The following is a 27190-nucleotide window of genomic DNA, read 5'->3' on the forward strand; positions in this document are numbered from 1 at the left end:
GAGATAGTGTACCTTGGTCTCAATGACAGCCAGAGTTGCTTGTAGTAAGTACTGCTTTGTACTACTATTTTACTTATATTTTTCTTGAAATCAACTTTAAATCAATTAAATCCTAACCAATACTATTTGTAGAATCATGGGTTTAACATGCTAATTGCATATTTTCCCCACTACACAGTAAAATAAATACATGTAGTCACACATTCAAGAGCTATTTAATGTCTTTTATAATCTTGATGGGATTAACCTGCTATTTATATATTTTTTCTGATACACATTAAAATAAATACACTCAGCTACTCATTCATTCAACAGAATATTTATGTTTGAACGGCCTGGGTCAATTATAAACTCTTGGGCACCCATGCCAAGGCAGTTGACCCCAGACCCTTTGGGCCAAGAGGATTGATGACTTGCCACGCTGGTGGGGAGGTTCTGGGATGGGTTTATTAAGGAACTGGGTCAAGATGCATTAAATTCAGGCCTTAGTTTGGAGGCTTTCTTCTGCTTCTCATTTGCCTCCATCCAATCAGAGGGAGAAGATCGTCGGGGTGGGGGTTCTATTTTAGGGCTTGAACATCTTGTTCTCGCTTTCTTATCAACTTCTTCCTCACAGGTGACTGAAAGAAGAATTGACTCAAGCCTACTCTGTGTGTTTAACCATCGTGTGTGTGTATGTGTGCATGTTTGCTCTCTCTCCCTTTACTTCCTCTTCCCATGGAGTGGCATGAGTAAATTGACTCAGGGCTTGCAGTGACTGGCAAGCCAGCCGTGCTTTCTCTTCTTTTCCTCACCTGCTTACATCCTTCTTACATTATTGCTTTGGGCTCTAGGCCCATGTGCTAATAAAATCTGAAGATTCAGATTTGAGTAGAGTTTAGGAGACGTGACTCTAGGCTAAGCCAAGAGCTCCAACCCAGCTTTCTCAGACGTTTACACCAGGGGGTATCACACGCTGCTTTGCACAACTAAAATGCCTCACCCCTTTCAGTGTGATTTCCCAAGGCTCCTTTTTTTTTACTGAGATTTGCATTTGTCATGATTGCTTGTCTTTTGTATTTTCAGTCTCTTCCTTTCTCCACATGCCTTTTCTTCTGCCTACCAAGATGCTCCCCAATGGCCAAAACAAAAACAACAAACCAAAAACGGTTCTCTCTCTATACTACCCCTTGCATTTCAGTTCATTTCTTTCCTCGTTTTTGTGACACTAATAATGTGGGTGGGTTACACTTAGGTTTTCTACTGGGCAGCCACCCACTCATTCCTTAATTTTTCCCGTCTGTCCTTAGACCCTAGCACCCTCCTGAAACTGTTACCCTAAAGTCGGCAGTCACCTTCTCGTGAACTTCGTCAACTTCTGCAGCATACGACACATTGACCCCTCCTTGGCTCTGGCACCTTATTAAGGCTTGTATTGGTACTGATGCAAGTACCAGAAATCTGTTGGCTTTTATAAAGTGTATTTATTTGGGATAAAGTTTACAGTTACTAGGCCCTAAAGAGTCCAACTCAAGGCTGCTCTCTCACCAAAGTCTGTTGCCATGTGTTGAGGCAAGATGGCGGGCGATCTCTGCCTGGTCTCTTAGGCCTTCTTGCTCAGCTGCTCTGTTCTTCAGCTGCAAACTATCAGGCAAATGGCTCGTTTCTCTTCTTGGGGCTTTAGCTCTTTGAACCTCCTCCTTTCTTTCACATGGCAGAACTGAAATGACCAAGTTCTCTCCTCTTCCATGTCTTCTTCTGTGAGTGTCCATTTATATCAAGGGGGCAGGGACTCAATCTGAGTCATGCCCTTCTGACCTGGTCAAATCAAAGCCCTAATCTTAACAGGTAATTTAATCAAGACATGTCAGGTGAAGCTAATTCATTCAAAGGGTGAAATACCTAGAGAAATAGATTCATTCACAAACATAATCTTCCTTTTTGGGAGTCATAAATAATCTCCAACCGCCACAAGGCTTTTTTCTTTTCAGGTACTGGGGCCTTGTATGTGGGAAGCCAGCACTCAGCCCCTGAGCCAATCTACTCCCCTGAGTTGGTTTTTGTCTCATTTGTTTGTTTGTTGTTTGTTTTTGTTTTGTTTTTTTTAGGAGGTACCAGGTACCAGAATCAAACCCAGGACCTCCCTGTGGGAAGCAGGTCCTCAACCACTTTAGCCACATCCACTCCCCTCAAGGATTTTCTTGACTCCTCTTGTCCTCTGCCAGGTACCCAAAGGCCACCACTGACCTGTCACCTTGTTTCCTCTTGGCCTGTGTTCATCCTCTCTGGGAGCAGCCCCATCTGTGCCATCTTCTGCCCTTCAACACAGCATCACCTTCAGCCTTCCAAAAGAGAAAGGCTGCAGTATTTAGTTTCATTCTCATTCCCACTCAGAACCCAGAACCAAAAATAAGAGTATGGAAAGCCTCATGACGAGGACCCCAGGAAGGTCAGTGGGAAAAACTCAGGGTTTCAGAAAGGAAGCATGATCCCTGGGAGCCAGTCAGTGCAGAAGAACAAGGAGATTCACAAAGGACGGGACATGCCAGACCAGCCTCTAGTTAGTGGGTCAAGTACAGACATAGGCTCAGAAGGCTCAGCAATGTGCATCAAAGCTTGCCAAGACAGCCTTATGGACAGAAAGGAGACTTGGGGCCAGGTGGGAGGGAAGGGAAACCATTAGTCCTAAAGAGCTGTTGTTTGGCCCATAGGAAGAGGGATGGGCTCCTGAGGCACTGTGACTCTAACCTGTCACAGTGGCCTGAGGCTCCTCATGTAATGAGGTGGGGGAAACAAAGAGCTGAGAAGTGCTCCAGTGTGGTGTGGGCCAGCTCTGGTCTCTGCTGCTGTTTCAGGGGATCCCCCAGCCCACCCATCCTGCTCACTTGTGCCCTCTGAGGAGACCTGGAGTCCTTACACAAGCTCCTTTTATCAGGCAGTACTAAGGCCTGTTTTAACATCAGTGGGTTCTGACTGCAACCAACAGAAAGCCCCCCTCGCCTTTCTGGAAACAGGCACCCAGCTGAGGGCTGGAAAGACGGTCTCCTAGAGCTGCCTGCAGGTGCTGCTGGAATGTGCAGGCCAAAGCCCGTGGCTCTACTTGGGGCAGACCTGCAGGACTGAAATGTGGGCACAGAAGCAGGTGGGCTCTTCACCTACCCCATTAGGGTGACAGCTTTCAGAGGACAGTGTCGTGTCCGAGTCAGGCCAGATGGGGCAGGAGTCCTGTGCTTCTGGGTTAATTACGAACAGATATTTGTTAAGTTGCAGAACCTGAGGGACTGGTCTGGGTGGTGCGTGTGTGTGTGTGATGAGGAATACGTTTATGAGAATATAAAATAAAACATGAAAACACAGAGAGGAGGAGTAGAAGATGCACTGCCATAGGGTCACGTAAGAGCTGAGGTCAGGACCCAGAGCTGGAGGAGGAGGTGAGGCCTGAAGAGACTGGTGGCCAGAACTAGCAGATCTCTTATTTGTAGGATCTCCACAAGCAGTCCTGAACTTTCCAAGATATGGTATCTGAGAGAAAGAATATTGATCATGCAGAAGAAAAAGAAAAAGTTTTCCGGTGGGACCAGACATTGCTAGGAAGAACCCAAGGTCTGGAGAAGCAGGAGCCAAACAAGACACCGTGGGATTGTGAAGAACACCTGGCGCCATCCCTGCCTTCCCTTTTCCTTCTCTTCTCTCCGCTGTGGTAAAATAGGTCAGAATCAAAATAAATAGTTTAAACATTTCTCCTTCCAGATTTTTTTCTTAAAATTTTCATTAAAAATATTTTCATGAAATTATTTCAAATAATAGAGGCAAAAATAAAGAAGACTATACCCAACAACCCAGCTTTAAAAGTTTAGCATTATGCTGTATTTGCGTCAAATCTTGCAGTTACAAAGGAAGCATCACAAATACAGTGAAGAGAGCTCCTCTTCCCATTTCTGAGAGGCTTCTTCATTTCCCTCGGCTTCTGGTGGATTCTGGCAGGGGAGTGAAAGTCCCTTTGAGAGTCCTACGTGCTTAGGTGGGAAAGCAGACGCTGAGGTGAACTCTAAGTTCCTCTCTCGCACAGGAAGGGAGCCAGACGGTGGCAGGTGGAGTTGTGTGGGAAGGTCTGTTGCTAACTGAGCTATAAAGAAACAGGATATCTAAAGAGGACTTGAAGCTGTGCCCGTGTAATTTAAGAATACCCATCCAAGCACCGGTACCAGTTTTTCTTGCTTATGACTTTAAACTTGTTGATTGTCCTTTCACTCATATCTTTATTGAATTTCACACCCTTATTTATGATGTACAGTTTTACCACAGGGGTTCATGAACCATTACTGTAATTTTCCACTTATATGATATGACTTGATCTGCAGATGGGCGTTACCACACTTACTCACGTAGTTCCTGTTTATTCACCTGCAAAAGGAGGACAATGACACCTATTTCAAAGCGTTTCCTGAGAACTAAGTAAGATAATGTATACAAATCACCTAGCCCATTAACTGGCAATATAGAACGTTTTTTTCCCCTTCTTTTCTAATTTTTCATAAAGCATCTGTTTAAAAACTCCACTTAGAAGTCCAAAGTGCTGCCACCAAGCGCACAGTTAGTTTCTGGAAACTACTTAGATCCATTTATGGAAATTGTGACATTTGCTTTCTTCTAGTTAACTTAGATGCTAAAAAAACCTGTAGGCATTTAGCACTGTTAAAGTATAATTTTTTAAAAATGTCAAAACATGATTTTCCTGCAAATATAAATGAACACATGTCAAAGATTTCATTCAGCTCATTAATCAACGAGCACACCAGTGAGATGGTAAGACTGTTTCAAAGAAGAATTTGAAGTGCAGAGCGGTGTACAGGCGATCAGGAATGATGGAATGGTTTCATTAAGAAGTACAAAACTGCTTAATCTACAATGCAACAAAATGTAATGCTCGGGTTTTTTTTTTCTATAGAGAAATAAATAGTATCTTTTTTAAAAAAAGGTTTATTTGTTTATTCCCTCCCCCCCCCCCCCCCCCCCCCGCCCTGCATTGTTTGCACTCCCTATCTGCTCTCTGTGTCTGCTCATCTTCCCTTAGGAGGCACTGGGAACCAGACCCAGGACCTCCCATGTGGGAGAGAGGTACCCAATTACTTGAGCCATGTCCTCTCCCAGCTTGTTGTGTCTCCTCATTGTGCCTCCTCACTGTGTCTCCTCGTTTCAACATCTTGTTGTAACATACTGTTGAGTCAGCTTGCTGTGCCAGCCCTTTGCATCAGCTTGCTGTCTTACTCATCTTCTTTGGGAGGCACTGGGAGCCAAACCTGGGACCTCCTATGTGGGAGGCAGGTGCCCAATTTCTTGAGCCACATCTGCTCCCCCCATTGTATCTTTACCAGACAAAATTCATTTGCATTGTCATGAATGAGAATCTTTTGTGCTGCGATCAGTTTTCTGCAACTTAACTTCAACACCTACAGAGCTGTAAAATAGTCTAGCTAATAGGAAGTCAAAGTGCATGACCCTCTAGAATCAGAAAATCCCCGGCCGTTCACTAGACAGTGACCAGCATTCCATCTCTTTTGCCCGTTTCCAATCTCAGCCAATTTTTCCCGACAATACCGACATTACTGGGTTATGGTCTAGGAGGGAGACCTTGGAATTTTCTCATTGTGAATTGTGGGGCCACAAAATCAATCAGGGGCAGCCAAGATTGGGATCCTCAGGCTCCTATCATAGCCAGCTCCTTACTCTCTGAGCACTTGGCCTGGGTTTCTGCTCTCCCTGGGGCACGATGGGGATAAGGGAGAAGGTGTCTCAGGCAGCCGGCCCCAGCTTAACCTTCTGGCCCTGTGCTTGGTAGCCCAGAGGCTAGCTCTATCAGTAGCACAGTTATTTAATGCCTTCCTCTGTAAGCTGCCCTAACAGACTTTCAGACACTCCCACTTTGTGCTTGCCAGCCTCTGACCTGAGCCAAAGAAATAATCAGTATGCCCTTAAATTTGCAAAACTGTACAGTTTGTTAATCAATTAATCACATGCTACCGTGGAACATCTCTTGTATTATATTTGTTAGCTTATCTGAGGTTTTATAAAGTGCTCTTATTTCCTGTATCTTCAATTAATTTGTACGTCTTGGATAGCAGAAACTTCCCTCCACAAACTCAGTATTTGATGTTAAATAAATATTTGTTGATTGAAGGGCTGGATAGAGGACAGAAAAATTCTTTGACTTCTCAGTGCCTTCAGAGTAAAGTACAAACAGCTTCTCAGGGAGCGCCCTCCCATCTCTCCCCCTCCTGCTCACCCCAAGCCCTTCATTTCTGCATCGCTGTGTCTATTCTCGCTACCCAGAACACTCTTTTCCTTCACCTTTAGGGCTTAATTCAAATGCCATCTTTTCAGGAAGACTTTCTTGACCCCTCAAAATTTATCACGCCACTCACTAGGTCCTCTAGAAATCTCTGGTGAAATGATGAAGGACGCAGGCTTTGGAGCCAGCCTGCCTGAATTCATGTATTAGCTCTGTGACCTTTGACAAGTTACTAAACCATTTGGTACCTGCTTTCTATTAGAAGTTTCTTCTGCTCGCCTCTTAGGGTTTTTGTGAGGATCAAGTAAATTTTATAAATAACTTAGATGCCTGAAACACAGTGAGTGCCCAGTAAGAGGTAGTTACTATTCCTTTTGGATGCTCTTATAATTCTTTACTAATGCCTCTTTTGGAGTTTTTATTCTTAGTTATTTCTGCCTTACATATATTTCATTTACTTGTATAAATTTCTGTCTCCATTACTTACAGTAAGCTCCTTAAGGGGTGATCAGGGAACATTTGTTGCATGAATGACAAATTAAAGATTGGATGGATGGGCAATTGGTGCCCTGGCCCTCAGTAAACAAATCCTAATTTTAAAAATCATAATTTTTGCTCATGGTATATGAGAATTTTTAAACAACCAAATCTACAGAATGAGTTTTTAGTTTACAATTTCAGGCATCTGTTTAATCTGAAGTTTAATCTTTGTATAGCCCTGACAGCCACAGCACCAAGATCTTGCCTATATAACTCATCTTGAGTGTTTTCTGGTTGTGAGTCAGAGCAATAACTTGATGGTCAATTTATCTTGCCTCTAAAAATTCACACCCATGGTTAATTCTTTCCTGATGAGAGCCCTAGATTGGAAGGCAGGGAGTCTACGTTTAATCTGTTTAGCACTAGCAAGTTATGTGACTGTGAGCAAGTCACTTCCACATGGTTAGTTTATTTTTCCTAATCCTGAAAAGGACGTATTTTACTACTTGTGCTGAATTGTCTTGTCTGTGTGGTTTATCAGGGCCATACCCATCCCCTTCCATTTCTCACCTTTGTCACAGGAGCTGGAAAGTACATTTCCTAGACTACCTTACCAGCGGCGGTCCAGGGAGCAGTGCGTCTGCGAGATCTGGAGGGTAGAAGAGCATCTATCTCACCATTGCTCCAGCCAAGGAGGGCAGCTGAGAGGACGTCAGCAGCCTATGGAAGTGGTATCTGCTGCATCTTCTAGGGGTCCTCCTGCAAATCTTCCTCTTTGGTACTTCAGGTAACTGAGATCATTGGTGATTCCTATACATCTTGATTTCCTGAATTTTGGCAGCAGTTTCCTGCTGTGATGGTTAGGCTCATGTGTCAACTTGGTCAGGTACTGGTGCCCAGCTGTTTGGTCAAGTAAGCACTGCCTGATTGGTACTGTGAGGATATTTGGTGGGTTTAAGTCATCAGTAAATGGATTGAATCTATGGCTGATTACATCTACAATCAACTGAGGAGATGGACTTCAGCAATTAGAGACTTTTTTGTCCAATCTGTTGAAGACCTTAAAAGGAGAAGTGATGATTTCAATAGTCAGAAGAGAGAATTTCCATCTCAACTTCAGCCAGCCAGCTTCTCTTGGAGGATTCATGGAAAACTTTCATCAGAGTTCCCAGCTTGAAGTGTACCCTACAGAATTTGAACTTGTGAATCCCCACAGTCACGTGAGACAATTTTATAAAATGACACAATACTTACAGATATCTCCTGTTGGTTCTGTTCCCCTAGAGAACCCTGAATAATATACCTGCCATTCCAATAGTTGTTTTTTTTTCATAACAGCTTTATTAAGGTATAATTCACATGCCAAACAATTCATTCGCTAAAATATACAGCTCAATGTTGTTGTTGTTTTAAAGGTTTATTTTTTTATTTCTCTTCCCTTCCCCTTCCCCCCCACCCCAGTTGTTTGCTCTCTGTGTCCATTCGCTGTGTGTTCTTCTGTGTCTGCTTGTATTCTTGTCAGCTGCACCCAGAACCTGTGTTTCGTTTTGTTGTGTCATCTTGCTGTGTCAGCTTTCTCTGTGTGTGGTGCCATTCCTCGGCAGGCTGCACTTTTTTTGCTCTGGCGCCTCTCCTTACAGGGTGCACTCCTTGCGCGTGGGGCTCCCCTACGCGGGGGACACCCCTGCGTGGCACGGCACTCTTTGCGCGCATCAGCACTGCACATGGGCCAACTCATCACACAGGTCAGGAGGCCCTGGGTTTGAACCTTGGGCCTCCCGTGTGGTAGGCGGATGCCCTCATCCACTGGGCCAAATCTTCTTCCCTCATTGTTTTTTAGTGTATTCACAGAGTTGTACAACCATCATCACAATCAATTTTAGAACACAAAGAAAAACATTGTATCCATTAACAGTCTCCCCATTTCTCCCATCTTTCCTCACCCCTTGCTATAAGCAAACACCAGTCCACTGTCTTGATGGATTTGTCTACTTTGGGCATTTCATATCAACGGAATCATGTAATATGTGGCCTTTGTGTCTGCCCTCTTTCACTTAGCACGATGTTGTAAAATTTCAAAGGGTTATCGCATATATTTCTTTTCTTCATTGCTTTTTATTGTCACATAATATTCCACTGTATATATATATGCCATATATTATTTATCCGTTCGTCAATTGATATAAATTTGGGGTGTTTCCACTTTTTGGTGATTGTATTACTGCTATGAACATTCATGTACAAGTTTTTTGTGGATATATGTTTTCATTTCTCTCGGGTATACTCATAAGAATGGAACTATTGGGTCATATTGTAACTCTGTTAAACCTTTTGAGGAAGTGCCAGACTGTTTCATCCCACTAGCAATGAATGAAGTTTCGAATTTCTTCACATTCTTCCTAACACTTGTCATTTCTTTTCTTTATTTTAATTAAAGTCCTCTTAATGGTTTTACTTCCCCCTTATCAGTGTTTGTCTTAACCTTTTTTTTTTGCTCAAAAGGAAAGAACAGAGTAAGAGCAGTAAACAACAGAGTAAGAACAGTAAAGAACAGAGTAAGAACAGTTCATCTCTGCAGTAACATGTTTTTATTGATCTAAAATGTTGAACTTGGCCTTTTGTTTAACTCTTTCTCTAAACATTAATTCAAGAACTCTTTGGTCCTGCATTTTTTGTAGCTCATTTTGCTTTATCCATGTTGACTCTATTTTTGCTGATATGTATGACCTTCTATTTCTAATTTCCCTGACTAAAATTCCACCATATGCATATGGTATAAAATGAATTCATTGACGAATACCCTGTGGAAACAATTTCTTTTGTGTATGTTTCTCCCTTTTTACCCTTTGAAGATTGCTTTTATTTATACAGATTTGAATTTTTGAAATCTTGCCAATTTTCCTGATCTAGAATCTCATGCCATGGATCATGCCCATCTTCTCTCTGAATTTTAAAACAATAACATTGTTTTTTTTATGATCATGAAAGCAACACGCAAAAAAGTGGGGAAAAAAACTAAAAAAATAATACATGTTCATAACAGTGAAACATATTTATTTGGGGAAAAACAAATAAAATTTAAATCACCTATAATCTCACTCCCTGAATAGTATTCATTAACAATTTGGTTTATTTCCTTCCAGATATTTTCTTTGAATTTATTTTGATATTTTTACCTAATTGATAGTACAATGTATATATGGTTTTTTTTTTTGTTTTTTTTAAAGATTTATTTTATTTATTCCTTTCCCCTTCCCCCCGTTGTCTGCTCTCTGTGTCCATTCACTGTGTGTTCTTCCGCGTCTGCTCGCATTATCCTGCGGGACTGGGAAACTGTGTCTCTTTTTTGTTGCGTCATCTTGCTGTGTCAGCTCTCTGTGTGTACAGCGCCACTCCTGGGCAGGCTGTGCTTTTTTCATGCGCGGCAGCTCTCCTTTGCGGGGCGCACTCTTTATGCATGGCGGACCCCTACGTGGAGATGCCCCTGAGTGGCACGGCACTCCTTGTGCACGGCAGCAGCACTGTGCGTGGGCCAGCTCACCACATGGGTCAAGAGGCCCTGGGGATCAAACCCTGGACCATCCATATGGCAGACGGATGCTCTATCAGCTGAGCCACGTCTGCTTCCCTGTATGGTTTTTTTATACTTATTTTTAATGTTTCATTTCATTAGCATTACTGCATGTCACCAAAACTTCTTGTTTACACACATCATTTCTGAAACAAAAACACAACTCACAAAATTTATGGGATGCAGCAAAAGCACTGCTTTGGGTGAAATTGATAGCTGTAAGCACCTACATCAAAAAGAACTACTTATGTCCATAGTTAGTGGTAATAGTTTGATGATATTATTTCCTAATCTACAACAAATATTCCACAACAGTGTGGTGTGTTGGTGAAGGGTTGTTGTATGGGATTCTACACATGTGCATGATTCTTTTTTAAGTTCACAAATTCTGTAATAAAAATATATTTTTTGAACGAACTACTTAAAACCAAGAACTTAAACACCACCTTAAGAAACTGGAAGAAAAAGAGCAAACTAAACTCAAGGCAAGCAGAAGGGGTGAAATACTATGATATAGAATAGAAATGAATGAAATAAGAAATAGAAAATTGAAAAAAAATCAACAAAACCAAAATTGTTTCTTTGACTAGATCAATGAAATTGAAAAATATTTAGCTAGACTGACCAAGAGAGAAAGAAAACTCAAAGTACTTTTCGGGAATGAAAAAGGAGACATTACTACTGAAATTATGTGGGAGGAGGAGAATTATTATGGAATACTGCAAACAACTGTGTGCTAAGAAATTTGTCTTGATGAAATAGTCAAATTCCTAGGAACTGACATAAGAAGAAAATTAAAATCTGAATAGACTTAACAAGTAGTGAGAGGAATTAGTAATCAAACTTCCAACATGAAAAAGACAAGTACCAGATGCCTTCATTGGTGAATTTTACAAAACATGTGAAGAACAATTAAAGCTATCCTTCACAAACTCTTCCAAAAAACAGAAGAAATGGGAATACTTCCTCACTCAGTCTATAAAGCCAGGATTACCCTGATACCAAAAGCAAACAAAGACATCACAAGAAAGAAAGCTGCAACCATATATGTCTTGGGACTATAGATGCAAAAATCCTCAACAAAATACTAGCAGATTGAATCTAATAGAACATTAAAAGATTTATATCAAGTGGAATTTATCACAGGTATGCCATGGTGGTTCAACATAAGAGAATCAATTAATGTAATACAACACATTAATAGAGTGAGGGAGGGAAAACACATGATCATTGCAATTGACACAGAAAAGGCATTTGACAAAATCTAGCATTCTTTCTTGGTAAAAAAACAAACAACAACAAAAACACTAGAAAATTAAGAACAGAAGGAAACTTCCTCAACATGATGAAGGGAATATGTGAAAAACCCACAGCTAACCTCATACTCAATGGTGGAAGACTGAAAGCCTTCTCTCTAAGAGCAGGAACAAGGCAAGGAAGCCCACTGTCACCACTGTTAATCAACATTGTACTGGAAATTCTAGGCAGAACCATTAGGCAAGGAAAAGATATAAAAGGAATCTAAATTGGAAAGGAAAAAGTAAAACTTTCACTATTTGCAGATGACCTGGTTCTACAGATAGAAAATCCTTAAAAATTCACAACCAGGCCACTAAATAAACGAATTTAGCAAAATGGTGGGGTACAAGATACATAAGCCAAAATCAATAATGTTTCTATATACTTGTAATGAACAATCTGAAGGGAAATTCAAGAAAACAATTCTGCTTACAATAGCAACTAAAAGAATCAAGTATAAGAAATAAATTTAACCAAGGATGTAAGGGACTCCTACAAGGAAAACTACAAAACATTGCTAGAAGAAATCAAAGAACTAAATCAACAGGAGGAGATTCTGTGTTCATGCACTGGAAGACTAAATATTGTTAGGATGTCAATTCTACCCAAAGCAATTTACGGAGTCAACACAATCCCAAAAGTTCTAATAGCCTTTTTTTTTTTTTTTCAGAAATGGAAAAACTAATCCTTAAATTTTTATCAAAGTATAAGGGATCCTGAATAGCCAAAACCATCTTGAGAATGAATGAAGTCATAGTACTCACTCACCCTGGTTTTAAAACTTATTACAAAGCTATAGTAATTTAAAGAGCATGGTACTGGCACATGGACAGACCTATAGACAAATGATCCTTACCTCTATGGTCAATTGATTTTTTTCTTCCCCCTCTCTCCCACCCCTGCCCTGCTGTTTTTGTTGTCTGTGTCCATTCATTGTGTGATCTTCTGTATCTCTTTCTCTTTTTGTCTTCTCTTCTCATCTTTCTCCTCTAGGATTCACTGGGATTCAATCCTGGGGACCTCTGATGTGGAGAGAGGTTTCCTGTCAATTGCACTACTCAGTTCTTGGTCTCTGCTGCACTTCACCTTGACTCCCCCCTTCATCTCTCTTTTGTTGTGTCATCATCTTGCTAGGGGACTCACTTGTGCCAGCACTGGCTCACCACATGGGCACTCGGCTTGCTGTGCAGGCTCTCGGCTGCTCACCATGCGGGCACTTGCTTGCCACACAGGCACTCTGCTCACTATGTGGGCACTCGGCTTGCCACACGGGCACTTGCACAGGCACTGGCTCACCACTTGGGCCCTGGCTCACCATGTGGGCATGCACATGGTCACTTGGCTCACCATGCGGGCTCTCAGCTCACCACACAGGCACTCGTGTGGGCACTCGGCTCACTGCATGGGCGCTTGGCTCACTGCACGGACATTTGGCTCACCATGTGGGCACTAGCTTGCCACATGGGCACTGGCTTGCCGTGCATGCTTTCTCTTCTTCTTTTTCATCAGGAGGCCCCAGGGTTCGAACCAGGTCCTCCTATATGGTAGGTGGAGGTCTTATCACTTGAGCCATATCTGCTTCTCTCGTCAACTGATTTTGACAAGGGTGCCAAGTCCACTCAATTGGGAAATATTCTCTTCAACAAATGCTGGGAAAACTTGATCTCTATAGGCAAAAGAATGAAGGTGGACCACTGCCTCACACCATATACAAAAATAAACTTAAAATGGATCAAAGAACTAAATATGAGAACCAGGACTATACAATTCCTAGAAGAAAACATATGGAACCATCTATATGATTTCGTGTTAGGCAATGGTTTCTTATTCTTTTATACCAAAAGCATGAGTCACAAAAGAAAAAAAGAGAAAAGGGACTTCTTCAAAATTAAAAACTTTCGTGCATCAAAGGACTTCATCATGGAAATGAAAAGAAAACCTATAGAAGGGAGTAAAGGGTTTAATATTCAGAATATATAAAGAAAGCCTACAACTCAACAGCTAAAAGACAAACAACCGAATTTTAAAATGGACAAAGGAATGAATAGACATTTCTCCAAAGAAGATATACACAAATGGCAAAAAAAAAAAAACAAACATGAAAAGACACTCAAAATCATTAGTCATTAGGGAGCTGCAAATCAAAACCACAGTGAAATACCATTTCATACCCACTAGAATGACTACTACTAAAAAATGAAAATTACGTCTCTCATCACCCAGGTCTTGGGTCCTGGAGCCGGGAGTGACATCACCACCATGGCGGGCATCAAAGCTCCGATTAGTTTGTCCTTTGGAGGAGCAACTGGCCTGATGTTTTGGTGCTTGGAGTGCCCTTCTGATATACAATCAATACTGGCCCCTCATTGTTCTCTTTTTTTATGTCCTTTCATCTATTCCATGCTGCATAACAAGATTTTAGCGGATGATACAGATGCTGTGAGTAATGCTTGTAAGGAACTTGCCGTTGTCTGACAACAGGCATTGTTGTCTCAGGTTTTAGACTCTCTCTTGTATTTCCAGAGCACATCTGATTGGGTGGGGAGCTTGTGCACTTGTTCTCACAGGAAACACAGTCATCTTTGCAACTCTACTAGGCTTTTCCCTGGTCTTTGGAAGCAATGATGACTTCAGCTGGCGGCAGTGGTGAAAAGAAATCAACAAACTATCATAAAATGGACTTCTTGTCACTTGTTAGCCATCCAGGCAAACAGGAGATGGAGCAGTAATGCTGAAAGGTACAGCAAGCCTCTCGGGGGTGTTTGAGGTGCCCCCTTTTCACTTTTATTGTAATCATACTATTTTTATAGAGATTTGCTGAAGGACTAAAAGATTGTTTTCTTTTGGAAAAGCCTGACTGATTTTACATGTAGGTATAGTATGTTTTTCGTGGTGTCCTGCTGAATTTAAATATGTATGTGTTTTTCCTATTCAGTTATTTTTTTTTCAATATACAATGCTAAACATTTTTAAAATCTATTCATTTGCATAGTTAGGAATTCAGAGTTCTGCTGATATTTAACTGGCTTAAAGTACTTGTTTTTCCCTTGAATTTATTTAACCTCCATTATTACAAAAAGCTATAAAAACAAGTTTCATTCAGTCAGGGTGACATCACTCCCAGTTTTATGCAAACATGCAGACTGTTGACCTACCTTATGGAGACTATACTAAGGCAAAGTTAGCTACCTTGTACCTCAGACAGGGTAAGTATTAATGCCCATAATCTCCATAAGGGTTGCTGATTTTCCCTGCAGGCAGGTGTTTTGTGAATGGAAAGTTATTTTATGAAATTGCTAGAAAGAAGTGCTTTTCTTCTCAATTGTTAGAAGAGTTTATCGATAAACTTCAAGGTAAGGGGAAGCAGATTTGACTCAACAGATAGAGCGTCTGCCTACCACACGGGAGGTCCAGGGTTCAAACCCAGGGCCTCCTGACCTGTGTGATGAGCTGGCCCCCGTGCAGTGCTGATGCACACAAGGACTGCTGTGCCATGCAGGGGTATCCCCCACATAGGGGATCCCCAAGCACAAGGAGTGCACCCCATAAGGAGAGCCGCCCAGAGTGAAAAAAAAGTGCAGCCTGCCCAGGAGTGGCACAACACACAGAGAGCTAATACAGCAAGATGTTGCAACAAAAAGAGATACAGATTCCCGGTGCCACTGACAAGAATAGAGGCGAGCACAGAAGAACACACAGTGAATAGACACAGAGAGCAGACATCTGGGGGGCAGGGGGAGAGGGTGGGAAAGGGGAGAGAAATAAATAAAGAAGAAATCTTAAAAAAAACAAAAACTTCAAAGTAAGTGTTTAAAAGTGGGTTTTTGAGGTACAGTTTTTATTTGTTTATTGTAAAGTAGAAAAGTATGAGTTGCATTATGGGAAGAAAGAGTGTTGAAATTCCATTTTTTAAAATCCTGTTTCTATTTATAAGTGAAATGTTTTATCTTCTATCAGGCTTTCATGTTTTATCCTGGATAAAATGGGCATACATGGAACTACAGATGAGGGAAAGTTGAGTGTTTGCATCATATATACAAGTAACCCTTCCCCTCCTTCCTCCTTTAACATATTTTATGCATTGTATATATTTAGTAAAATAAATTCTCAAATATAATTTAATAACACTTAAAATTAGAAGTGTTGAACTCACCTGGGAAATAATCCCTGTGCTATACATTCAGAGTGCCCCTCCCCACAAGGCCTTGACATGATTAACAAGTGACTTGTTAGTCTTGCAGATAAGTCGGGCACTAATAATTTAACATTTAGACCATGATAATTGTAATTCTTATTCTCTAGCATTGTATCATATGTAATTTTAAAATATTCAAGGCAAGTTTCCTATACACTTCTCAACTGTTTTGATTTTCGTTATTTCATCACGATTGATCTGCTGTTTCCTTATAAAAGGTATTTATTGGTTGAATTAATGCAAAGCAGCCAAACTCAGCTGGATAGCAGCTTCAGACACAAACCTGAACAAAAAATCCCAGTATTCAGGCATGATCACATTGTGATGATCATTTGCATCTCACAGTTATCAGTAGTCTTTTCAGAAGCTGGTTATGAAAATGTTCAAATTGGTCTGATAGCGTTTTGTTAAGGTATTTGTATGTTTATTCAGTGTATTTACGTAAAAGTTGTTTTTTCCCTTTAGATAAAACTGAATAATCAGTCATGATAGCTTCATCTTTTGTTGTTTGATAAAATTTATTCCTCAAGAAAATGGGAACAAATTTTGTCTTTTTTCAGCTTTTTATTAAAGATGCCTAAAGCCACAGATTATATCGCCTCACCTAAGTTGTTACTTTAGCCATGAGATGGGAAGCAGGATGAAAGATATGCATGAGGCTGTACCACATTAAGCTGAAAATGACTCAGTGTTAAAATGTTCCAGACTCATCCTACTGAAAGAGGAAGGTACAGGTACACATAAATTAGAAACTAGTGACAACTCTTAATTTTTTTGCAGGAAGTGCCTTCTCTGGTCCTTCCCCGTTTTCTGTACTTCCAGAATGTCAGCGCAGTGCACTGCTACCACTTACTCTCTTGGCCATAAACTCCTTTTCTAACAGCTGCATATTCTTTCTGTGCACTAACTGCATTGGCAGCATTGTGTCTTTGATCTTGCACACTAGCTTGACATAGTGTTGTCTCTAATTTCTGGGCTAGTTACTTGAAGTATGAATTTTCCATTGACTATGCCCTAATAAGGCATCGCCATTCTTCTATGGAAAGAAAACTTTTGATGATGAAACAATAAAGACTTTCAATACCTAAAAAAAAAAAAAAAGAAAGAAAATTACAAGTGTTGGAGAAGAATTGGAGAAATATGAACACTCATTCATTGTTGGTGGCAATGTAAAATGGTGCAGCTGCTGTGGAAGAGAGTTTAGTGGTTCCTCAGAAAGTTAAGCATAGAATAACCTCATAAATTGGCAATTCCACTTCTAGATATATTTCCAAAATAATTGTAAGCAGGGTCTCAAACAGATATTTGCACACCGATGTTCAGAGCAGCATTATTCACAATTGCCAAAAAATGAAAGCAACCCAAGTGTCTATCAACAGATAAACAGATAAACAAAATGTGGTATATACATACGATGGACTATTATTCAGTCATAAAGAGGAATGAAGTACTAATACATACGACAATGTGTATGAACTTTGAAGACAACAGAATGAATGAAATAAGTCAGACATAAAAGGACAACTACTATACGATTTCACTGATATGAAATATCTGAAATAAGCAAATACATAGAGACAGATAGTAGAATACAGGTTACCAGAGGGTTGAGGATGAGAGGTGAGAATGGGAAGTCTTTGCTATATGGGTACAAAGTTTCTTTTTTTTTTAAGATTTAGTTAGTTCTCTGCACCGCCCCTCCCCCCCCATTGTTTTGTCCTCACCCGTCTTCTTTCTGTGTCCATTCACTTTGTGTTCTTCTGTGTCTGCTTGTCTTCTCTTTAGGCAGCACCAGTGGATTAGTCAGCCAAAGGGGTGCTGATGCAAAATACCAGAAACCAATTGGTTTTTATAAAGGGTATTTAATTGGGATAGGAGCTTACAGATACCAGGCCATAAAGCATAAGTTACTTCCCTCACCAAAGTCTATTTCCATGTGTTGGAGCAAGATGGCTGCCGACATTTGCCAGGGTTCTGGCTTCCTGGGTTCCTCCCTTCCAGGGTCTTGCTTCTCTCTGGGTTCAGGGTTCCTCTCTTCCCAGGGCTTGCTTCTTCCTGGACTCAGGCTTCTTCTCTTCCTGGGGCTGGCTTATCTTTCTTCTGTGAGCTTACTTCCCAGGGCTCCAGCTTAAGGCTTCAGCATCAAACTCCAACATCAAAACTCCAACATCAACAACCCTCTACTCTGTCCATTGCCATGCCTTTTATCTTGGTGGGTGGGGACTCAACACCCTAATGATGTGGCCCAATCAAAGCCCTAATCATAATTTAATCATGTCCAGGTACAGAACAGATTACAAACACAATCCAATATCTATTTTTGGAATTCATAACCATATCAAAATGCTACAACCAGGAACTGATCCTGAGAACAGGAGAGACGCACTCAAGCTATTGCACCACCTCAGTTCCCTGGTTTGCTGTGTCTCTTATTGTCTCTCCTCTCTGTTTCTTTTTGTTGTGTCGTCTTGCAGCGCCAGGTCTCTGCACTCTGTGCAGGCCAGCATTCCATGTGGGCCAGCGTCAGCTTGGGCTAGCTCACCATGTGGGCCAGCTTGCCTTTACCAGAAGGCCCCGGGAATTGAATCCTGGACTTCCTATATGATAGACGGGAGCCCAATCGCTTGAGTCACATCCATTTCCCCAGAGTTTCTTTTTGAGGTGATGAAAAGTTTTGTAATAGATGGTGGTAATGGCAGCACAATATTGTGAATGTAATGAAGATCACTGAATTGTACACATGGGAAATTTTGTTTTGAATAGACATGTTTTAATATCCTAGTTGCTAAAACAAATACCATATAATGGGTTGGCTTAACAACGAGATTTATTGGCTCACTATTTCAGAGGCTAGATGGCTTGCCTCCTCCCAGGGTTGGTATCCTCTGGCTGGCTATCTTTGGTGTTCCTTGGCTTTTCTATCACATGGTAATACACATTATGATGTCTTCTCCTTTCTCCTCTGGGTTCCATTGACTTCTGGCTTCTGGCTTTTCTCTTCACCTGACTTTCACTCTGCTTATAAAGGACTCCAGTAGCCTGAATTAAAGCCCACCCTGAATCAGCTGGGTCACATCTTTGATGTAATATCTTGAAGAGATCTTATTTACAATGGGTGCCCACCCAGCAGAATGCAGACCAACACCAGGGTCATGTCCAAACTGGGGGACACAATTCAATCCACCCAAATATGTTACCAATAAATTTATTTTTTAAAGAAAGAAAACTTATCAGTGATTGTGAGCCGAGATTGGTTTTACTCACATAGTGCAGGGTCTCATTACATACCTATTATACATTCAGTGCATTTGCTGAATGGGTGGCTAAATGAATGAATGAAACACCTGGGGTGATCTTGGTTCCTTCAGTGAACTGGTACAAGGTGACAAGTGGGTAGGTGAGGGACCAGATGAGCCATCCAGAAAGAGGTCTGTCTGATAGACAAGTTTTTAAGTCAGTTGGAAAGAAAGCAGAGCAGACATCTGAATTCTATGGATAAACCTTTGTTTAGGTTCAGCGCTCCACATGCAAGAAATAAAGTGACCTTTATTTCCCCGTGTCCCGTCAAAGAGGCTATATAATTAAGATTTACAGGATTCAGCGACAATAAATAAGCACATGTCTCGCCTTGGCAGGAAGAGGTTTTGGGTTGGTACTTTCTCTCTAGTTTTAGTAAGGTCTGAGACAAAGGGAAGACATTATTAAATCTTCACCAAATGACCTTTTGCTTCTGATATTGGGGTGCACCAGGCTAGAGCCCCATAAAGAACAGATGGACAAGGCCAACGAAGCGCTCTAGTGAACCTGGCAGCATTTGAGAGTTTCATGTCACAGGTCGAAAGGGTTGCCCTTTGTTTAAGGGAACCCTTCCTGGAGCTAGAGCCTGGCAGGGAAGGTTGAGGCTGTTCTGGGGGGAAGGCACCTCAGTGGCTGGAACAGTGGGACACACTGTGTTTTGGAGACTGGTTTGAAGTCTGACACCCTGTCTATCTCCCGGGGTCCTTGGGGGAGCTAAGTACAACTGGGACCTCTCACCAAGGGCAAATTTAAACCCCAAATTTGAATCCCTCTCAGCCCTGAGGGAATGTCACCTGGGAGAGAACAGAGGTGAGAGAGAGAGTGGGAGGGGAGAATAATGGCGGGAATCAACTGCCAGGCCAGTCAGCACTACCAGCCCCCGGATGAGAATGCTACAGGCTCGAGTCTTAAAAGGAAGAGGGGTGGGGTCCACAGGTAGAACCCAGAGGGTCTGTAAACTGAGGAAAAAATTACAGCCTGTGTTCATTAACCTCTAAAATATTTAACTTCTTCATTAAGAATGTGGCGGGAAGTGGATTTGGCTCACCCAATAGAGCATCCGTCTACCACATGGGAGGTCCGCAGTTCAAACCCCGGGCCTCCTTGACCCGTGTGGAGCTGGCCCATGCGCAGTGCTGATGTGCGCAAGGAGTGCCGTGGCACGCAGGGGTAAGGAGAGCTGCCCAGCGCTAAAGAAAGTGCAGCCTGCCCAGGAATGGCGCCGCACACACGGAGAGCTGACCCAACAAGATGACGCAGCAAAAAGAAACACAGATTCCTGGTGCCTCTGATAAGGGTAGAAGTGGTCACAGAAGAACACACAGCAAATGGACACAGAGAGTAGACAACGGGGGGGGGGGGGGGGGGAGGGGGGAGAAATAAATAAAAAATAAATCTTAAAAAAAAAAAAAAGAATGTGGCATATCCAAGCAGTTCAAATGAAGTCTAAGCACAAGAAACACAAAAAGAACACCATGAACATGTATCATAATCAAATTGCTCAAACCAGTGGTAAAGATAAAATCGTAAATATAGCCGGGGGAAAAGGACATGTTTACAAAGACAGAAACAAAGAGCAGGTTTCTATTTAGAAAAAATGCAAAGGAAAAAACAGTAGAACTACATTTTTAAAGTACTGAAAAAAAAAAAAAACTGTCAAACTCTAATTCTACTGCTAAAAAAATAACTTTCAAAAACGCCGGGAGAACAACATGGCTGAACCTTGAGAACAGTGTGCTAAGTGAAGCCATTCACAAAAGGTCACCTATTTTATGATTCCATTTATATGAAATGTCCAAAATAGGCACAACCATAGAGACAGAAAGTAGATTAATAGTTTCTTAGGGCTGGGAGTTAGGCAAATAAGAGGCTGATAGCTAAAGGATATGGGGGCTCTTTTTAAGGTAATGAAAGTGTAAAATTGACTGTGGTGATGGTTGTACATATCTGTGAATTCAGTAAAAACCATTGAGTACACTATAAATGGTGGATTGTATAGTATATGAAAATAAATCTCAATAAAACTGTGTTTAAACATGAAAGGAAAAATAAAAAGATCTTCAGAAATACAAAAAGAGAGAATGTAGGTAACAAACTTAGTAATATTAGAAGGACCTGTGACCATGCAGCCACTAGAGTCATTAATACTTGCATATCACATTACACTTATTGAAAATGCCTCCAACTATCACTTAGATTCATCCCTCCTTCAAAATCACATTTGTTATTAGACCTATCACTAGAGCTTGTCATTTAATGCATTAATAAAGTAACATTTATAGTCCCTATTTGTTTGTTTTGATACCTGTATTTAATATAATTATTTGCCTTTACAGTTCTTTATACTTTATTTTACTCATTAAAACATTATTCTGAGGAATGGTCCACAGGCTTCGCCAGACTGCCAAAGGAGCAAGTTCACAGCACACAAAAAGATTAAGAACCCAGGAAAACAGCCCACAAAGAAGAGGTTCTGGAAGCACAAGCTAAGTTAAGTTCCATTTCAACATCCTTGTCAGAAGACACAAAGTTCTTTGTTGTTCCTGGCTATTGCCCTCTAATGTTGGTCAAGGGCCAAGTTTCAAACAGGATGGAGACCGGAGAGAAACGGGAGGAGGGCATGGAGACAAAGAAAAGAAAGGTCACGGCTGATTCTCTCCACCCACCTCTCCCCACCCCACCCCACCCCACCCGCCCAACATGCAGATACCAACCGAATCTAAGCAGGCACTGGAGCAGAATCCGCAGAGGCTCGGAGACCCGGATCCCTCCAGTAGCCCTGGCTGTGGCAGCCTGCAAGCTCCTTGGTGTCAGCAGCTGTCAGGAGAGCTGCCCTGCCTATTGAAAGACTCCCAGACTCCCAGTTTTTCCTCAAGAAGGCATTGATGAGCGTTTTGGTCTTTATTTGAAGACTGCCCTGGTATTTGACCACTGAGTGTCTGTGCCAAAGATCGGTATTAAACACCCACTTGAACTTTGCAGTTTCCCTATCGTGCAAAGAAGGCTATTGTAGATTCTGGCCATGAGGCAAGGACACGTGGATCCCCCACGAAGGGAATGTGGCTGGGGGCCAACAGGAGGACGTGTTCATGTGTTACAAAAAAAAAAAAAAAAGATAAAGAAAGGAATGAAAATGAACATACAACAAACAATACAATAAATGGTTAGCTCTAAAGGTAGCACGGGGAACACTTTTACAGCAATTTCGTATTTCGTATTTTTGTTACATTTGAATATTTTACACTAAGCATGTCTCATTTTTAGAAGCAGAAAAAATATCCAAAGTTAGCATTTTGGAAATAAATAAATAAAACCAAGTACTCGAAGGACCACAGGCCCCTTCCCCTGCTGGGGCAGAGCACCGGCGCCAGTCTCCACAGCCAGGAGGGGGCGTCCAGCCAGGACGGGAGGAGGTCTCTTTTCAGGTCCCGTGGACAGTCAGCGCACCAGCATCGTGAACCCTGACTCTCGCCGGCCAGCATCCAGCCTCCTGCTCAGAACCTCTCTGCTCACCTGATTCTCCTGGCCTGACCTGACTCCCCGACTCCCACCCACCAGCCTTCTTGCTATCCGCTACCCACCGCTCCCTCCCTCTTCCCCAGGCCACTGATCTCCAGGGTGTTGGTTTCCTTAGAGAGGAGGAAGTGGAGGCACAGTGGGGAAAGGGAGTTAGTAACCCAGAGCAGGCAGGGAGTTAGAGACCCGGCCAGGGGGGACCCAGGCCTCCTAGCAGTTGGTACCATACTCTTTCCATGGCACCATTCACCCTGATAGCCGATATCCGGGGTATGCCCAGCCCCACCCTCACTACAGTAGTTAATTAGAAAGAGATTAAAATGCTAACTGCTTCTAAAAATGAGACATGCTTAGTGTAAAATATTCAAATGTAACAAAAATACGAAATATGAAATTGCTATGAAAGTGTTTCCAGTGCTACCTTTAGAGCTAACCATTTATTGTATTGTTTGTTGTATGTTCATTTTCATTCCTTTCTTTTTCTTTTTTTTTTTAATGTAGCACATGAACACTTATTTTAGACAATATAGAAGAATTTGGATGAAAACATCAGAGAGTGCTTTCCTAGTTCCACTCTGCTCTGCAGAGATAGTCACTGCAAATATTCTGGTTTGCGTCCTTCTGGACATAAACCCTTGCTGTCTGAACCCTTGCTATCCGGCGTTGTGTAATGGCAGGGCAGCTTCCTCCAGGGCAGCCCACCCCAGCCTCTCCACGCCCCCTGCTGCTCTGCTTCTCAGGCATGTTTCCAACACCAGTCTCTCATGTCCCCCAAAGTCCAGGGGAGCGCATGTAAATCTTCTAGTGGTCTCCTTAAAGTTCCTCTCATATAGCTTTAGGTAATGGGAAAGCATCTCTCCTTCCTCCCAGGGACCCATGGGGAGGGGAAAGGAGGGGATGGATGCCTCAACACTGTAATAACTCCTAAACCATTCCCTCCTTTTATAGGCTGGGTGGGGTTGGTGCAGCAGATCTGGTTTTATGGTATCTTAGCATGCCGTGCATATGTGGTCCAGCACCTCCCTTGGGGTGTAGAGAGACTAAGCATCTATTATGTATTCTCGGCCTTTGGGGTCTCAGTCGAAACAGAGACAGAATGAATCTTAACATCCAGTCACACGTGGCTATACCATCATTTATTTATTTATTTGTTGCAGGTTTTTAAAATTTTCTCTCCCCTTCCCCTCCCTCCCCCAGTTGTCTGCTTTCTGTGTCCATTCGCTCTCTTCTTCTGTGTCCGCTTGTATTCTTGTCAGCGGCACTCAGAATCTATGTTTCCTTTTGTTGCGTCATCTTGCTGCGTCAGCTCTCCGTGTGTGCCACTCCTGGGCAGGTTGAATTTCCTTTCGCGCTGGGCGGCTCGCCTTACGGGGCGCACTCCTTGTGTGTGGGGCTCCCCCATGCAGGGGACACCCCTGCGTGTCACGGCACTCCTTTCATGCATCAGCACTGAGCGTGGGCCAGCTCATCATATGTCCTGACTTTGAACCTTGGACCTCCCGTGTGGTAGGCGGACCCCCTATCTGTTGGGCCAAATCCACTTCCCGACCATCATTTATTTAACAGCTTTCACTGAGGAACATGTGGGTGGTTTTTAGTTTGTGCACATGTGCATGTGTATGTACACATTCATGCATGAGTGAGCTCTTAACAATTGCTTCAGGCAGATTTTTAACTTAGTGGCTGATTCTTATAAAAGTTGACACATTAGGCTCCCCAAACCATCTAGCCAGCCCTGGTACAGATCCCCTGCCTGGAATAAGGTTACCACTGGGCATACCCAAATGCACGCCAAAGAGTTATGAGAGGGACTTAAAAGTTTTGGCAAAAAGGTGTCGTAAGATAATTATTAAGTTCTTAATGCAAAAGGGATAAATTGGGAGATGCCAAGGATATTTCTCCTCTGCAGTAAAATGCAGACTGCCAGAGGATAAGACGTCATTTCATAGTCATTTTCCTATGCCCTAAGGAATGTTTTGGTAGGACACCTTGAAATGTACTCCCTGTGGTAGCCAACTTCCAAGATAGCGCCCAAGGGGCTCTACTTCCAGGCATCTACACCCTTTGGTAGTCTCCGCCCACATTATGACCAATAGAATATGCAAAAGGACATGTCACCCCCAAGACTAGGTTATAAAGTTATAAAGTTATAAAAGACCTGTGCTTGCTTTCTTCTTTCACTCATTTGTTTCAGGGGAAGCAAGCTGCCACATTAAGCAGCTTTATAGGTGAGAAACTGAGGGCTGCTGAAAACCACTTGAGTGTGCTTGGAAGCAGATCCTTCAGCTCCAGTCAAGTCTCCAGAGACTGCAGCCCCGTGCTTGATCACAGCATCATGAAAGACCTTTAGCCAGAACCACCCAGCTAGGCTGCTCCAGATTCCTGTCTCTCCGGAACTGGCAGTATAATAAATGTTTATTGCTTTAAGTTGCTAAGTGTTGGGGTAATTTGTCACACAGCAGAAGACAACTAATACCATGCCTTATAGGACAGTTTCTTTGAGTAAAATCAACAGCCCACTGGTTATCTCTCTCTTAATCTCTCATTTTCTTTCTTTGCCTCTTTCCTTATTAAAAAATTATCCTCAAGTAAACATGGTCACCAAGGGCCTCCTTAATATTTAACTGTTTCTGCAATAGTTTCTTTTTGTTTTGTTTTTTTCCCCCACTTTTTTTTTACTAGAGAAGTTGTGGGCTTAAAAAGAACTCAGAGTTCTCATTCACCACCCCTATTATTAACAGCTTGCATTAGTGTAGTAATTTTGTTGTAATTAATGAAAGAATACTATCTTAATTATACTATTAACTGCAGTCCATGGATTACATTAGGGTTCACCGTTTGTATTGTACAGTCCTATGAGGTTTTTTTTAAAGAAACATATTTATTTATTCCCCCCCTCCCTTGCCTCTTGCTCTTGCTGTCTGCTATCTGTGTCCATTTGCTGTGCATTCTTTTGTGTCTGCTTGTCTTCTCTTCTTGTCTTTCTCTTTAGGAGGCCCTGGGAACCGATCCCGGGACCTTCCAACGTAAGAGAGAGGCACTCAATTGCTTGAGCCACCTTGGCTCCCTCTTTTTTGTTGCTTCATCTTGTATCAGCTTGCTGCATAGGCCAGCTCACCTTTTCCCCAGAAGGCCCCAGGAACCGAACCTGCAACCTCCCATATGGTAGATGGGAGCCCAATCACTTGAGCCTTATCCACTTTCCCCCATTAGGTTTTTAAAAAATTTTGGTAACATATATACAACCTAAAATTTCCGTTTTTAACCACATTCAAATATACAATTCAGTGTTGTTTATTATATTCAAAACCCTCATTACCATAACTTTTCCACCACCCCAAATAGAAACTCTGTACAATTTAGGTATTAACTGCCATTCCTTGGTCCCTGGTAATCCATAGTCTACTTTCCCTGCAAGTTTCTTTACAGAGTTTGTGCCTAGGTGGTTTTAACACAGAGTTTCAGAAATTCAGGTCTGCCGTTGCTGACAATTGCAACACAAAAGGGTTAACTTCTGGAAAGATGACCTAATCAATAACCAGGGCCTGACTTTAATGACTTTCACTCTTATCACCTCTTCAGCTAAAGTGTTAACATGTGCAACACCATTCTCCTTTCAGTTATGCTCACTCTGCTGTCCAAAGGTTCAATTTGGTTTAAAATTTTTTGTTTTGTTTAGCCCATACCATATGCTGGGTGCTAAATAGATATCGTACTTGACCTCACAGAACCAACTTATAATCAGTGAAGGAGAAAATATATAATTAGAGATAGTAGCATTAATATGGAAAAAGTATCATATTGGAGATGGTAGGTTCACAGAGGTCAAGGAGGGCTTCCGGGGGGAAATGACCCCTGGCCTGAATCTCAGAGGGAGTTTTCCAGACAAAGAAGTGTGGGAAGAATGTTCCAGGGCAGGGAAGTGCATGGGGAAATTATCTCAGAGGAATGTTTTAGGGGAATCACAAATAGTTTCCATTTCTAGAGTATAAAATGCAAATTGAGGCTGGGAAGAATTAGGGTTAGGAAGGTAGGAAGATCAGGTAGAGTCCTAGGTGCCAAGTGAAGGAGCTTAATGCTCTCAGGCAATGGGGAGCCACGAAGAAAGTTTAAGCAAGGAGGCACATGGCAAAATTTGCCACTTAGAGGGTGGACTGAAGGTGGAAAATACTTGGATTGCCAAGGACAATCACTGGGGAAAATGTAAATGTTTAATAGTAGGAGAATGGTTAAATGAATTGTGATAGCCCAGATAATGAATTTTTTTTTTTAAGATTTATTTATTTATTTATTTCTCTCTCCTTCTCCCCCTGCCCCGGTTGTCTGTTCTCTGTGTCTATTTGCTGCGTCGTCTTCTTTGTCCGCTTCTGTTGTTGTCAGCAGCCCAGGAATCTGTGTTTCTTTTCGTTGCGTCATCTTGTTGTGTCAGCTCTCCGTGTGGGCGGCGCCATTCTTAGGCAGGCTGCACTTTCTTTCGTGCTGGGCGGCTCTCCTTATGGGGCGCACTCCTTGCACGTGGGGCTCCTCTACGCGCGGGACACCCCTGCGTGGCATGGCACTTCTT

At 42.1% G+C, this 27190-nt stretch overlaps 1 long non-coding RNA gene across 1 annotated transcript; it reads right to left on the reverse strand.

Annotated features, from left to right (window-relative positions):
* Positions 1 to 1443: 1443 nt before the first annotated feature.
* On the reverse strand, positions 1444 to 22182 carry LOC139439506 (uncharacterized). The gene is made up of 2 exons (XR_011649428.1): positions 21825 to 22182; positions 1444 to 2321 (listed from the first exon to the last, which is right to left on the reverse strand). It is a non-coding gene; the product is annotated as an uncharacterized lncRNA (long non-coding RNA).
* Positions 22183 to 27190: the final 5008 nt, after the last annotated feature.

Source organism: Dasypus novemcinctus, chromosome 8 (assembly GCF_030445035.2).
Source record: "Dasypus novemcinctus isolate mDasNov1 chromosome 8, mDasNov1.1.hap2, whole genome shotgun sequence".
Taxonomy (NCBI): Eukaryota; Metazoa; Chordata; class Mammalia; order Cingulata; family Dasypodidae; genus Dasypus; species Dasypus novemcinctus.